A 12,245-nucleotide genomic window follows, 5' to 3' on the forward strand; every position below is an offset into this window, starting at 1 on the left:
TTTATGTTGGTGACTATCTCACCTGGGGTGTTTATATTTTCAGAAAGGATACTGTGACAATCAGTAAGACCAAAGACAACACCTCAGTCCAGGGGAGTCTAGCAATTTTGATGAATTTAGAAAATCTGATTCTGGCAAGAATTTTACCCTTTGCTGGTGTCTGCCTGTGTTTCCAGGATGCCCACTCTAAGTTTTGCCGGCTACCAGAGTGTCCCCTTGGCTGTTTAAGAGAATAAAGTAGCAATTTCCCAGAAACTCCCTTAGTTTCATCAACTCTGGATGGAGCCCATATAGGGGTATCTGTAAAGCCATTAACTTTACTGGCTTTTTACAGTAGTGTAGTCTTTCAGAGTGGGTTACTAGGATGAGCATTCAGGAGGAAAGAGGGAAGCAGTCAGTCTCACATATCTTTAATTTCTCATTAGTTTTTACAACAAAACTTTCAATGAGGCTGTTCCACAATTTTGAAGACTTTACTTTTAAGTGCACTTCTTCAATTATTTTTTTTCTAATTGGAATGTTCCTCATTATGGCCATAGTTATTCTAGGTTGTAATTTTCCTGAAGGCTGGCAGCAGTTTGGTAGGACCCTGCAAATGGAGCTCAACCCACATTTCTGTCCAGCCATCTTTGGCCACAAATGAGGTGAAACTCACATTTCTCTCCAATACCAGGGTCTCCAACCTGTTATTAAACCAAGTTCTCAGGACACAAAACAAGCTTAGTAAGATATTGCCTTTTTGGTATTTACAGTTTCTGGAACCACAGTTTTTATTGCCAGAAGGTGGCACACTTGATTCTTTAGAATTTAAAGACCTGGTTTGCTGAAGCCTTTGGGTTTCTCCAAGCCAAATCTAATGCCTAAAGGGACATGCCATGGGTTTAGGGACTGTGCACATTTTTTTTAGTGTGCCTCATTGCACAGTTTTATAGAGTTGGCAGGTGACCTCGTGCCAATCTAACCCATTCTGTGACCAATTTAACCTACCATGGGAGTTTTCTTGAGGTGGCAAGCACTCTAACAGCCTTTAAATGCCTGTCTGTGCCCACCAGTTCTGAGTCTTTTTGGCCTCTGAGATTCCCTCTAGCAATAGCCTTATTTACATAAAAGAAGACAAACAAACATGTAGATCAACACATCAGGGCATCCAAAGGTGTTACTTTGTACTGGCAAAGAGGCCATCCTGTATGGACAACCATCAATTCCCATGGAACCTTGGTGAGGTCTGCCACCTGGGGAATTGTGGCTTGGCTCCAGGTAGACCCTTCTCCAGCTCAGTTGAACTCAGGGAAAAACTGCCAACTCAACTGGTCTCTGGGCAGAGCTATTGCCATCTCAGTTGTGTTCTGGGCAGTACTGACAAAGTACTGAGACAGGACAGGGAAATGGGAGAACGGTCATGTCATTGTAAAATCTACTTAGACTGCGAAAAGGGTCAAGCTTATTCTTTTACTTAATCTATATGCTGTTTTTCCTCTTATTCCAGTCCCTTAATCAATTAAATAAGTTTGTAATCAGGACAGGAGATAGACCTCAGAAGTAAATTAACCTGTGTGGATAAAGAATTCTGAGATCTGGGTAAACAGAGTCATCTAAATAACCTATTAAGACAAAACTTCAAAGGAATTATGAGTCACCTGTATACACCGTGCCTTATGCTGACTCCTACCCAAAGGGCCCTATAAAACTCCAAACCTTAAACCCTTAATTAAGCATGCCTCCTCTCTGAGGCTGCCTGCTCTCCCATCTGAGTGTGTACTGTCTTATATCAAATAAACTTTCTTGTTGCATAAGCCGACTGCACTTACCTCTGAACTCTTCTCCATGATAAAGACAAGAACTCTAATCTCCACCTCCAGTGGTAAATGTCTTTGTCACTTTGCGATTTCATTCAGCTTTCTAGTCATAACACAATCCTTTTCTCCCTGTTTTATTTCAGACTAATAAGGAAGTGGAAGTTCTCAGAACATAAACTTGCTACATCCATTTCTCCACAGCTCCCACAAATCCTGGTGAGGCAGGAGGTAGCCAGTGGGATGGGTAGAACAGGATATGTTGTCTTGGTGGAATGTGGGTAAAATTGTCACATTTCCAGAATGTCTTGCCTGGCATCTGAATATGAATAGGAATTTCAAGGGGCGGAGAGAAGTGGTCCATCTACCTATCAATAGTTAATTACAAGTGCTTGTGAGGATCCAGATAGGTTGGGTGGAGCTCTCTTCTGCTGCAGCCTGGTCAAGAGAGAGATGGAATGACTGCTTGTAAGAAATAAATGGGCTTCTTAACTTTATTTCTTCCTTTGACTGATTTCAGTTTCAAAGGTATTTTGCCCTGGAATTTTCCCCTGGGGTTACATGGAGATGGGCCAGTTGGGGCACTGACATCAGGCATTGTGGTCAGCCGACCAAGTGGAATGTATAAGACACCACTCCCTAGAATGGCAAGTCTGAGAAACAAGGGGGGTTTCTGATTCCTGCCCAGCCCTAGCAACAAGTCCTAGGCAACCAAATGGACTTCCTTCTTTCCAGTGCTGATAATCCCCTAGACACCACCATCTAAGTGGCTTCCTCCCTTGGAGTCCCTCCTGATAAGATAAGCAGAAGTCCTCTTCTTTCCATTCCTTAAAAGCTTTGCTGGTTGCTCCATACTCTTGCCTGTTTGCTTCATTCCTCTTCACCTCTGAGACAGAGACCTTGGGTATAGTCAGAGTAGGGTGAGGGCCTCTGGAAAAAGCAAGGCAGTGTATTTACAGTCAGAGCAATGTAACAATGTAAAGAAGTCCCTATCGAAACTCTGTGTTCAACATTATGCAAAGTCAAGGTCACACTAATTCTCTAGGGTAAAGATAGCAGACTAGGAATATAAACATCTTCAGTGAGATCAGTTAAAGGCCAGGAGTAACTTGGCCTAGAATGTTCGAGTGTTTCAGAAGGGTATCTCAGCATAACCCGTGACTTCACTGTAAACAGCCCTAGCAGACAGATAACAACCCAGCCTACCCTGAGGGCAGGGCAGGTGGTACAAGTCCACACCCTAAGCCCTCAGTTCCCCCAAATCCTGTACTGCCTATAAATCCCCTAGACAATGCACCATCCGGGGCTCTCTTGTTCTCTCCTGGCGTTATCTGGGAGCTCTTTCCTCTCACTTTATTTCTAAATAAAAGCCTCTCCCTGGCTCTCCTACCTTGGGTGTTTGCTAAGTTCATTCTTTGACTCCAAGACATGATCCTGGGGAAAATAGTACCTCAGCCAGTAACACTGGGATGGTAGGGGCTTAGTTCCCTCACTGTGCAGATTCAAGCAGACATTGGGTGACAGGGGATCCTGGCTTTAGGAGTTGGCAAGGGATCTGCCCTATGCTGAGCAGGAGTTCAATAACTTCCCTTTCCTTCCTCTGTTCTTCCTTGCTCTCTGCTACCTGTACACCTGCTGACATCCACTTTTCCACTCGCTTTAATGAATTCCTTCTGAGCTGTTTCTGGGGAGGTTTCTCTCTGGGCACTAAGTGAAACCTCAACTTGGATGGGGAAGGGTTCTTGACTCTGATTGAGAAAGAATTCTTGAACATGTCAGAGGAGTGTAGATAAGGAAGGAACTGATTAAAGTGAGAGCAGCAGCGAGTGGCAGCAACCCTGCAAGCAGCAGAGAGCAAAGAAGAGCAGAGGGAGGAAAGGGAAGCTCATTAAACACTTGCTTGGTATAGAGCAAATCTCTTGCCAACTCTTGAAGCCTGGGTCACCTGGCATCTAGGGTCTGCTTGGATCTGCATGGCATTGGAACTAAGCCCCTACCACCTCAGGATTTTGGGAAGCTACAGAGCACTGGATGGAGTATGATTATGTTCTGAGAACTTCTCAAAGACAAAGAAAGGAGATTTTTCAGGCAGGCTACTAAAGGGCAGGATCATACAGCTGCAGTCCTGTCCGGGTCACCCAGGCAATGGGAACTTGCAAGCCCAAGACAGAGCTCTCAGTAGCCCTTCCCTACTTGTCTGAAGTAGAGCAGAGAGAGTGAAGACTTGTGCTTAAGTCTAGGAAATTGAATGAAATAGCAAAGTAACAAAAACGCTTACCATGGGAAGTGTGCAGAGAAAAAACATACTAAGTTGAGCAGTGAGAAGTCTTTATTTTAAATCAGAAAATTGAACCATTGAATAAAGGGGAGCACAGGCAACCTCAGAGATGAGGCATACTTAAGGGCTTAGGATTCTGTCTCAAGGCTTTCAAGAATGGGGCAAAGGTGGCAGTGGGGGCTGTGTACAGGCTTAACATGTGGTCTCATGATGTCTCTCTGGTGAGAGACATGTCACTACCCACAATCAGTCCTCTAGATGATTCTGTAAGATAAACTTAACACAAGGAATTCATTGATCTTGTTCTCCTCCAAGATAGTGGTTACTATCAACATTGGGAACATTATCAGTTAGGACTGCTGGCCCTACCTTAAGATAGGCTGTTGGCTGATTACCAAAAAATAAGTTTGGAATCTTTCCTCCTAACTCCCTCATTTTTTAAATGGAATCTTAGCCTTATGATGGAGTCCCTCCTGTTCTTACTATACTGTTTACATCTTAGCACTTTTTATTACAGGCAGGAAAAGTTAATCATGATACTCGGCCCATGTCCCTGCCCTATTTCAACAGGGCCTGTGAATCAAAGTCACAAAAGACAGATTAACATGAGAAAAGTTTTATTTGCATGTATTCATAGGCCTTCTACAAAAGAAATGGAAACCTAGAGAAGCAGTTAGGCCCAGGGGCTGAGGAAAAAGGAGATTTGGTAAATTGTGGGAAGGCAGTAATGTATGGTAAAATGTATGGTAAATAAGGTTGGCTTAGTAAGTGTGGGTAAAATTGCAAAATTTCTAGAATCTCTTACCTGGCTTCAGTGCATCTCCATATCAACAGGTGTTTCCAAGGGGTGGAGAGAAGTGGTCCATGTCCATATCAGTGGTAATCACATGGTTGAGGGAGGGCTTATCTGGACCAGAGATGTTGGGGGGAGGATTTGCTTGCTTCTCCTGCAGCAGGAGAGAGAGAGAGAGATAGAGAGATAGAGAGAGATGTGGGACAACTGCTTGTAAGCGGTAAACGGGTTTTAAACTTTATTTCTCCGTTTGACTGATCTTGGTTTCATTTAGGTATTTTGCCCCAAGATTTGCCCTCCCCGGAGTTACAGTAAGGTTTGTTACATAATCTCAAGTTATCTCAGGTGATAAGAATTGTCTCCTTAGTTCTTATCCTCGTACAGGACTGGTGACACCTTTACAAATGGAAGGGAAACTCATGTCCTGCTTTTAGGTAGATAGGGGAGGACAGATTGCTCCTGCTGTGCTTGCTGCTTTCCAGTTGCCTTCAGATAAAAATAATCCTTATACCAAAGTGGCATTATTTGGGTATGGCATATTCTGATCCCTTCCACAAATTTCCATGCTGTACATGCCCCCACCATGGCTGACTTAAAATGGTTACCAATAAAATATTACTGCATGTGGAGTTGGGAGGAGGTGCACAAAGTGGCTTTAGTGAGCAGGCCTGGGTCAGCTTGCATACCACTGTCTGTATCTCGTTTCTTCTACACCAAGAATTCTGCTGTCAGGTACAAAGAACTGATGGAATTAGAATACCCCATAGTTATTGGTTTGCCCCTGCTGTACATGAAACAGTATTAGAACACTACAAATAACACTGCTACCAATATGCTTATTGAAAATAATTTGTTTTTGCATCTGTCTTTTCCATTTTTTCCCCATTAAAAAAAAGTTGTTCTATGTCTGTTTTGTCAGAGTGTATACCTATTACTTTCTTTACTCTTTTTTTTAACATTAACTTGGTCTTAGTTTAAAAGAAACTATATCTGATGTTCACCACTTGTCTTTATGTCCCTGTCTCTCCCCAGTCATTTTGATTGTTTGAAGCTTGCTTTCTGGAAGAAGTCATGGGAAGTAAATTCCCCAAATTCCTGCATGTTGATAACAATTGTCTTTAACCTTTATTCTCTTTTTTTAAATTTAAATGTAAAAAGGAATTACATTTATTAGAAACACACTAGGTGGCAAGTACTGTGTATAATGTATAACCTAAGTAGAATTAAACAGATATGCTCCTATATCCCTAAAACTGAACTGCAGGAAATTTTTTTTTGTGTGTACAATCTTTATTCTTGAAATTCACTTTTGATGCATATAAAATCCTTGGCTCACATTTTTCTTTCCTTATGAAACCTTAAGTATGCATATTGTTTTCTTCTGTCATTAGTATGCTATCAAAATCTGATGATAATCTAAATTCTATTTCCTCATAAGTCATTTGCTCTTTCTGCCTAGATGCCCAAATACATTTTCTCTTCATTTTTCTTCAAAATCCAATAATTTACTAGAATATTGTTGCCAGGCAGCTGCATTTGAGGAGGTCTATCCCTGTGCACTAGGTGAAACTTCAACCCAGACATGGGAGGGTTCTTGATTCTGAAGAGAAAGAATTCTCAAGCAAGTTGGAAGAGTGTAGGCAAGGAAGGAATTCATTAAAGTGAGAGTAGCAGGGAATGGGAGCTGCCCTGCAGGCAGCAGAGAGCAAGGAAGCTGAAGGAGAACAGAGAGAGCAAGGACTGGTGCTTAAGTGTAGATAATGGAATAAAATAATGAAGTAACAAAGATGCTTACCACTGGAAGAGTGCAGAAACAAAATGCAACAAGTTGAGCAGTGAGAAGGCTCTGTTTAAAAGTACATGAAAGAATATAGTAATTTATCCTCCATTTACCCCATGGTCCCAAGCACATAAGCCCCTGAAAATTATGCCTGGACTTGCCTGGGGCTTGCCTCACCTTATCTCTAAACATCCCGACCCTCCCCCAAGGCAGCAGATCCACCACAATAAAAGGCACAACTCTCTGCACCATGCTGCTGCTCTCTGTCTCTCTGTCTCTCTGCCTCTCTGCTTTCTCTCTCTGTCCCACTGCACCCTCTCTCTCTCTCTCTCTCTCTCTTCTCTCTCCCCCCCCCCCCCCGGGGCAGCCACTTTCTCCTTCAGATAATAAAGTCTCTTGCGTGGGCCCGTGTCTCCTGAGTCATTCTGGGTAAGGAGGATTGTGGCAAGATACCCTTTCATTGGTGCTGTGACTCAGATGAGGCTCTCCCATTGACTTTGCTCTTCCTCTGGGAACCTGAGCTGCTTTGGGAACCCTCACTGCCTGATCCTCCTCCATGGCTCACCACCCATTTCCTTGGTCACTAGTCTTCTCGCCCAACACCAGCCTTCGATTTGGTGAGTCTCCCCTTCATGGTCGACTTAAATGTCTCTTTGGAAACTGGCAAGTGACTGTTGAGTGTCCACCACCCCTGAGGGCTCCTCCAGGACAGGGGCACCCCCAAACACGACTTTCAGAGTCACGGTTGATCCCCATAGCCAACCCTTCTCTGCCTCCCCATGGTGAGAATTCTCATTCACTGAGGCCTGGTCTCCCTTTATCTATGTATCTACTCTACTCATAAACCCCTGGTACCAGGTACCAAGCCTCCTCGGCGTATTCGCCTCGACTCCGCAGTTAGAGGTGGTGACGACCCCCTCACTGTGCCTGGTCTTCTCTGTGACCTTCTCAATCGCTCAGGGAAACCTAGTGACTCCTGAACGGTCTCATCCTCACCATGGGATCTGGCCCCTCCATTCCCACAGATTCACCGCTAGGGTGCTTACTCAGTAATCTAAAGCCCCTCCACCTAACTCCAGACCTCAAACCTGTTCGCTACTGTAATGAGATCTGGCCCCAATATCCCCTGGACAATCAGTCTAAATGGCCCCAAAATAGCTTTTTAGATCCTAAAATTCTCCACAACTTATACAACTTCTGTGAGCACATGAGCAAATGGAAAGAGATCCCATATATCCAGGCTTTCTCCTACCTCCAAACCAAGCTCTCTCTGTCTCCCCTGCAATCCTAAACACCTACTACTTGCCTTAAAGTCCTCACCCCTAAGCTCTTTTCATGTTCCCAAATATCCTCAACTGCCTATAAAACCCCTAGACAATGCACCACCATGGGCTCTCATGTCCCCTCTTAGCTCATGCCAGGAGCTCTGTCTGTCCTCTCACTGTATCATTCAAAGAAAAATGCTTAAAGTGAAGGGTAGCTTTGTCTAATGTGAGTAAAATATCATAGTTGTTGGGAATGAATAAACTAAGTGTAGCAAGTGAACATCTTAATAATAATAGTGTGTTACAGTGTGTATACCTACAAACAGCCTGAGAATCTTTGTGGTAACCTAAAACCTTAAAGTTTTGCTAAGTTTAGACACATTTTGTGCGTAGTAAAATTGTGCTGGAAAGCACACAGTTCCAGAAATTATAAAATGTGTTCGTAAATTTGTCAATCTAAAGAATGCTAGTGTAACAGTTTATAATAGCCTACTTCTCAGTGTTCACTGAAAATTAAGGTACCTAATAGTTTTAAGTTCTAATTAAAACTACTTAAAGTAATAAGGAGAACATTTCTACATGCTAAAGAATGTGTCTTTTGATAAAAGAAAGTACCTTTGTTCTAAAGTACAGCTGTTTATTTAGAGGGAGAACACTGAATGTAAAAAATAAGTAGAAAGTTTGTGGAAAATTGATATAGTCATGCTGTGTGAAACTAAAGCAAATAAGTCTCAATATCAAGTACACAGCAAAACTAGAATTCTTTGTTCAAACAACAAAGATTTATTAGTCTACCATTAATGTTGAAAGATTACAAAGGGTTTCCTAATTGTTTTACCAAAGTTTCTCATGCTTAAAGTCTCAGTGAGTTGTCTGAGTGTTGAAGAAAATGAGATCTTAATATTAAAAAGACTAAAAGCTAAGCTTTGCTAACAACTGTAACCTTCTGTATTTGCCTTTAAAGTCTTTTATTGTCATTCTGGTTAAAATAGATAAGTATTGTTTCATAGTGACTTATGATTCTATTTAGGTTTTTTAAGCAAGTGCCTTAAAACTTTTTAACAGCTTCCCCAAATCAAATTCAAAAAGGTGCTTTTTACCTCTAGTTCACTCTGGTATGTTCCAGAGGGCCCCTGGAACATGTCAGAGGAATTTTTTTCTCATTGAGGAAAGTTATTTGGCTAATTTATCTGATATATAATTACCTGCTTAATTACCTGGAAAGCACTATCACAGGGGATGATGTTAAACTTTATTACTGAATGTTTTGTGTTACAGAAATATTCAAATTTCCTTATGACAACTGTCTTACAGTAAGCTCTCATCAGATCTTTAACCATTGTCATTTGTAAGTCTTTTGTCATCTAGTCTCACTGTTTTATTACTCCTAAACTAGTAAAAAGCTAGATTACAGCAGAACAGGTATTAGTTACATAGGATTAAGTAAACTAAGGAAGATGATTTTGTGGCTTTTTGTTTCAAATGTTGTTGATAAAGTGTTTTAAGCTTTTTCTCTTAAGCTGACAACAGTTTAGTAAATGACTGCCTTTATAAGCAGAATTGAAACTTTATCTTTCTGCCTGATCCCTCCAGAATTTAAAAACTCTCAGTGACTATTTTTATATTTCATGGCAGTATGTTTATTTGCACAAGTTCAATAAGAATCTGCTTTCCTTGTAAGAGGGCCAGTTAAAAACACTGGTTATATTACCAAGGCTTTGAATGGAACATCATACCTGAGAGACACGTCTGTAAACTCAGATATGAACAGACAGCTTTAAGGAACTAAGACTGACTTTATAAAGCCAACAAAGACCCTTGGAAGAACTGGTCTGGTACGTTGCTTACAGAGTTCCCAGCAGCCTTACCAGGTAAGGAAGGTCACTTCCTGGCAGGTGCAGGAACCTCAGGAATGTCTTGGGAACCTCAAGAAGAGAGGAATTCACCCAAATCTACAGGTGGTACTGCAGGCACAACCTGATGGCAAGTCTGGCTTGGCTTTCTGGCCTCAAGAAGCCTTTAAAACTTCAATCTGAAATTTCTTATAAAAAATTCCAGCAAAGCATATTTAAAAGAGCCTATGTAATCAATTGCTCTTCTTGATGCACTTATGCAAATAATCAAGCCAAGTGTTACTTATTTTCTTAACCTGGTTACTTCTAATAAAAATGAGGGTGAATTTAGAGAAAAGTATTGTTTCAATAATGCAGTCTTATGTATACTAAATCCTAATACTAGTCATTGAGATGTAAACTTGATCCAGAATTCTAGTTTCCCCATGATATGATACATGGCTATGGTTCTCAATTGAACTCTTCATATTTCTAGTTCTCATATTCAGCCATGCATTCTTAATCTCGTCAAGTTTGTCCTTCCAGAATGGAAAATCCAACTCCAGATGTTGCTACTTAACCTAATAACACAATTTGTTCTATCTTGCCTAGAAGCCACAAAACTGCAAATAGTAATAGAAATGAGACCCGAAATAGAAGCACCAACCTTCTGAGGCCCTCTCAACTGACCAGTGATGGAGACCTAACTGCACCCTGTACTGTGCCCCCTCTCAGCATGAAGCAGCCAGAGCAGTCGTCGCCCCCTTTCCCTAGCAGCAGCTAGGGTCTCCATCTATAGAGGGGGAATGAGACAGGGACCATAGGCTTAGAATAAGGTGAGAGCCTCTGGATAAAGCAAGGCAGGATATTTGCAGTCAGAGCAATGTAACTACATGATAGGAACCCCCCCCTACTAAAACTATGTTGGACATTAAGCTCTAGAATCATTCTTCAGTGAGATCAGTTAATGTTCCCCAGATAAAGAAGAGTAGCATGTTTTATTATGCTGATCATTTGTAATTGTGTATAAGATTTACTTTAGCATACTAAAAGGCCCAGGCCTATGTGCTGTCTTTCCTCCTTCAGATCTGATGAGGTAATTTTGCAAACTGAGCAACTAATTTAGCATGCAGACCCAGCTGTAGACGGCATAGTAAAAGGCAAGATTCTTTAGCAAATAGACAATACCTCAGCCCACCTTGGGAGGTGAGCAGGCAGCCTTTTGATATACTCCCAGACCAAAACGCTGGTATCCCAGAGAAAAATCAAGGCAGGAAATTCCTTATGTTAATTTTTAATATTCAGAGAACACTTAACAAGTCCTTCCCCAAGGTTTTAGAGATAATCCCCACCTTTTTGGACAGGCTCTAGCACAAGACCTCAAATCCCTTACTCTCTCGAGCTCCACCCTCCTTCAATATGTAGATGATCTCCTCCCGTGCAGTCCCTCCCTACAAACCTCTCAACAGGATACTATTCTCCTTTTAAACTTCCTCTCAGAACACGGCTATCGAGTTTCACCCTCCAAAGTTCAGCGGTCTGCCGCTCAGGTCACACACCTGGAAGTTCAGCTCTCCCCGCCGCGTTACAAGGCCATTACTATAGAGAGGAAAACTTCAAACCATGCCCGTCCCAAACAACAAAGACACCATCCCTAACTGCCAAATGGCAAAGAACCATACACAGTACTCCTTTCCATGCCAACTGCAGTTAAACTCCAGAGTCGTCTCCATTAGATACACAACTCCCACCTTAAGCCATTTGTCTCAGCTTATTCCCCTCCCACCAAATCTCCCACAGCTTCCTACTCCTCCACCCTGATGGGACCTCTTACTCTCCACATTTCACGCTGCTCATCTCCACTTCTACCCATCACTGAAGAAGTTCCTGCCAGCACAGAGTCCTAAGACCTCCCTTACAACCGCATGCGTCATGCTTCAAGATTATTAACCCTGGTCTCAACACTTACTCTCTCACCAGACCTATCTTCCCAACACCAGCCCTTTCTTCTCTTTCAGACTGTCCAAAAGAGTGCACCACCAAGGATTCCCTTTGCCCTACAGGTTGCTTTTCTGCCTACACATAAGTCCCCACAAATGCTATTAATTCAGCCACCAGCCCAAATGCAAAAAATTTCTAACCAAACCTTTAACCAGCTTTTATTACAGGATTACCAACCCCTCTCCAAAGATGATGATCCTTAATGAACCTGGAAAATGCCATCGCCACTGCAGACCAAGGGCTCATCTGAGGACCACCCCCCATCAATACAAAAATGAACTTCATCGTCCCTAATCAGCAGGAAGCAGTTACTGAAGACTGACCTTCACCCCGTCCCAAATCCTCTACCACTTATAAAACAGAAAAGGGAGGAATGTAAGAATATAGTAATTTATCCTCCATTTACCCCATGGTCCCAAGCACATAAGCCCGTGAGAATTATGCCTGGGCTTGCCTGGGGCTTGCCTCACCTTATCTCTAAACATCCCAACCCTCCCCCAAAG

The sequence above is a fragment of the Manis pentadactyla genome, chromosome 6 (genome assembly GCF_030020395.1).
Source record: "Manis pentadactyla isolate mManPen7 chromosome 6, mManPen7.hap1, whole genome shotgun sequence".
NCBI classification, from domain to species: Eukaryota; Metazoa; Chordata; class Mammalia; order Pholidota; family Manidae; genus Manis; species Manis pentadactyla.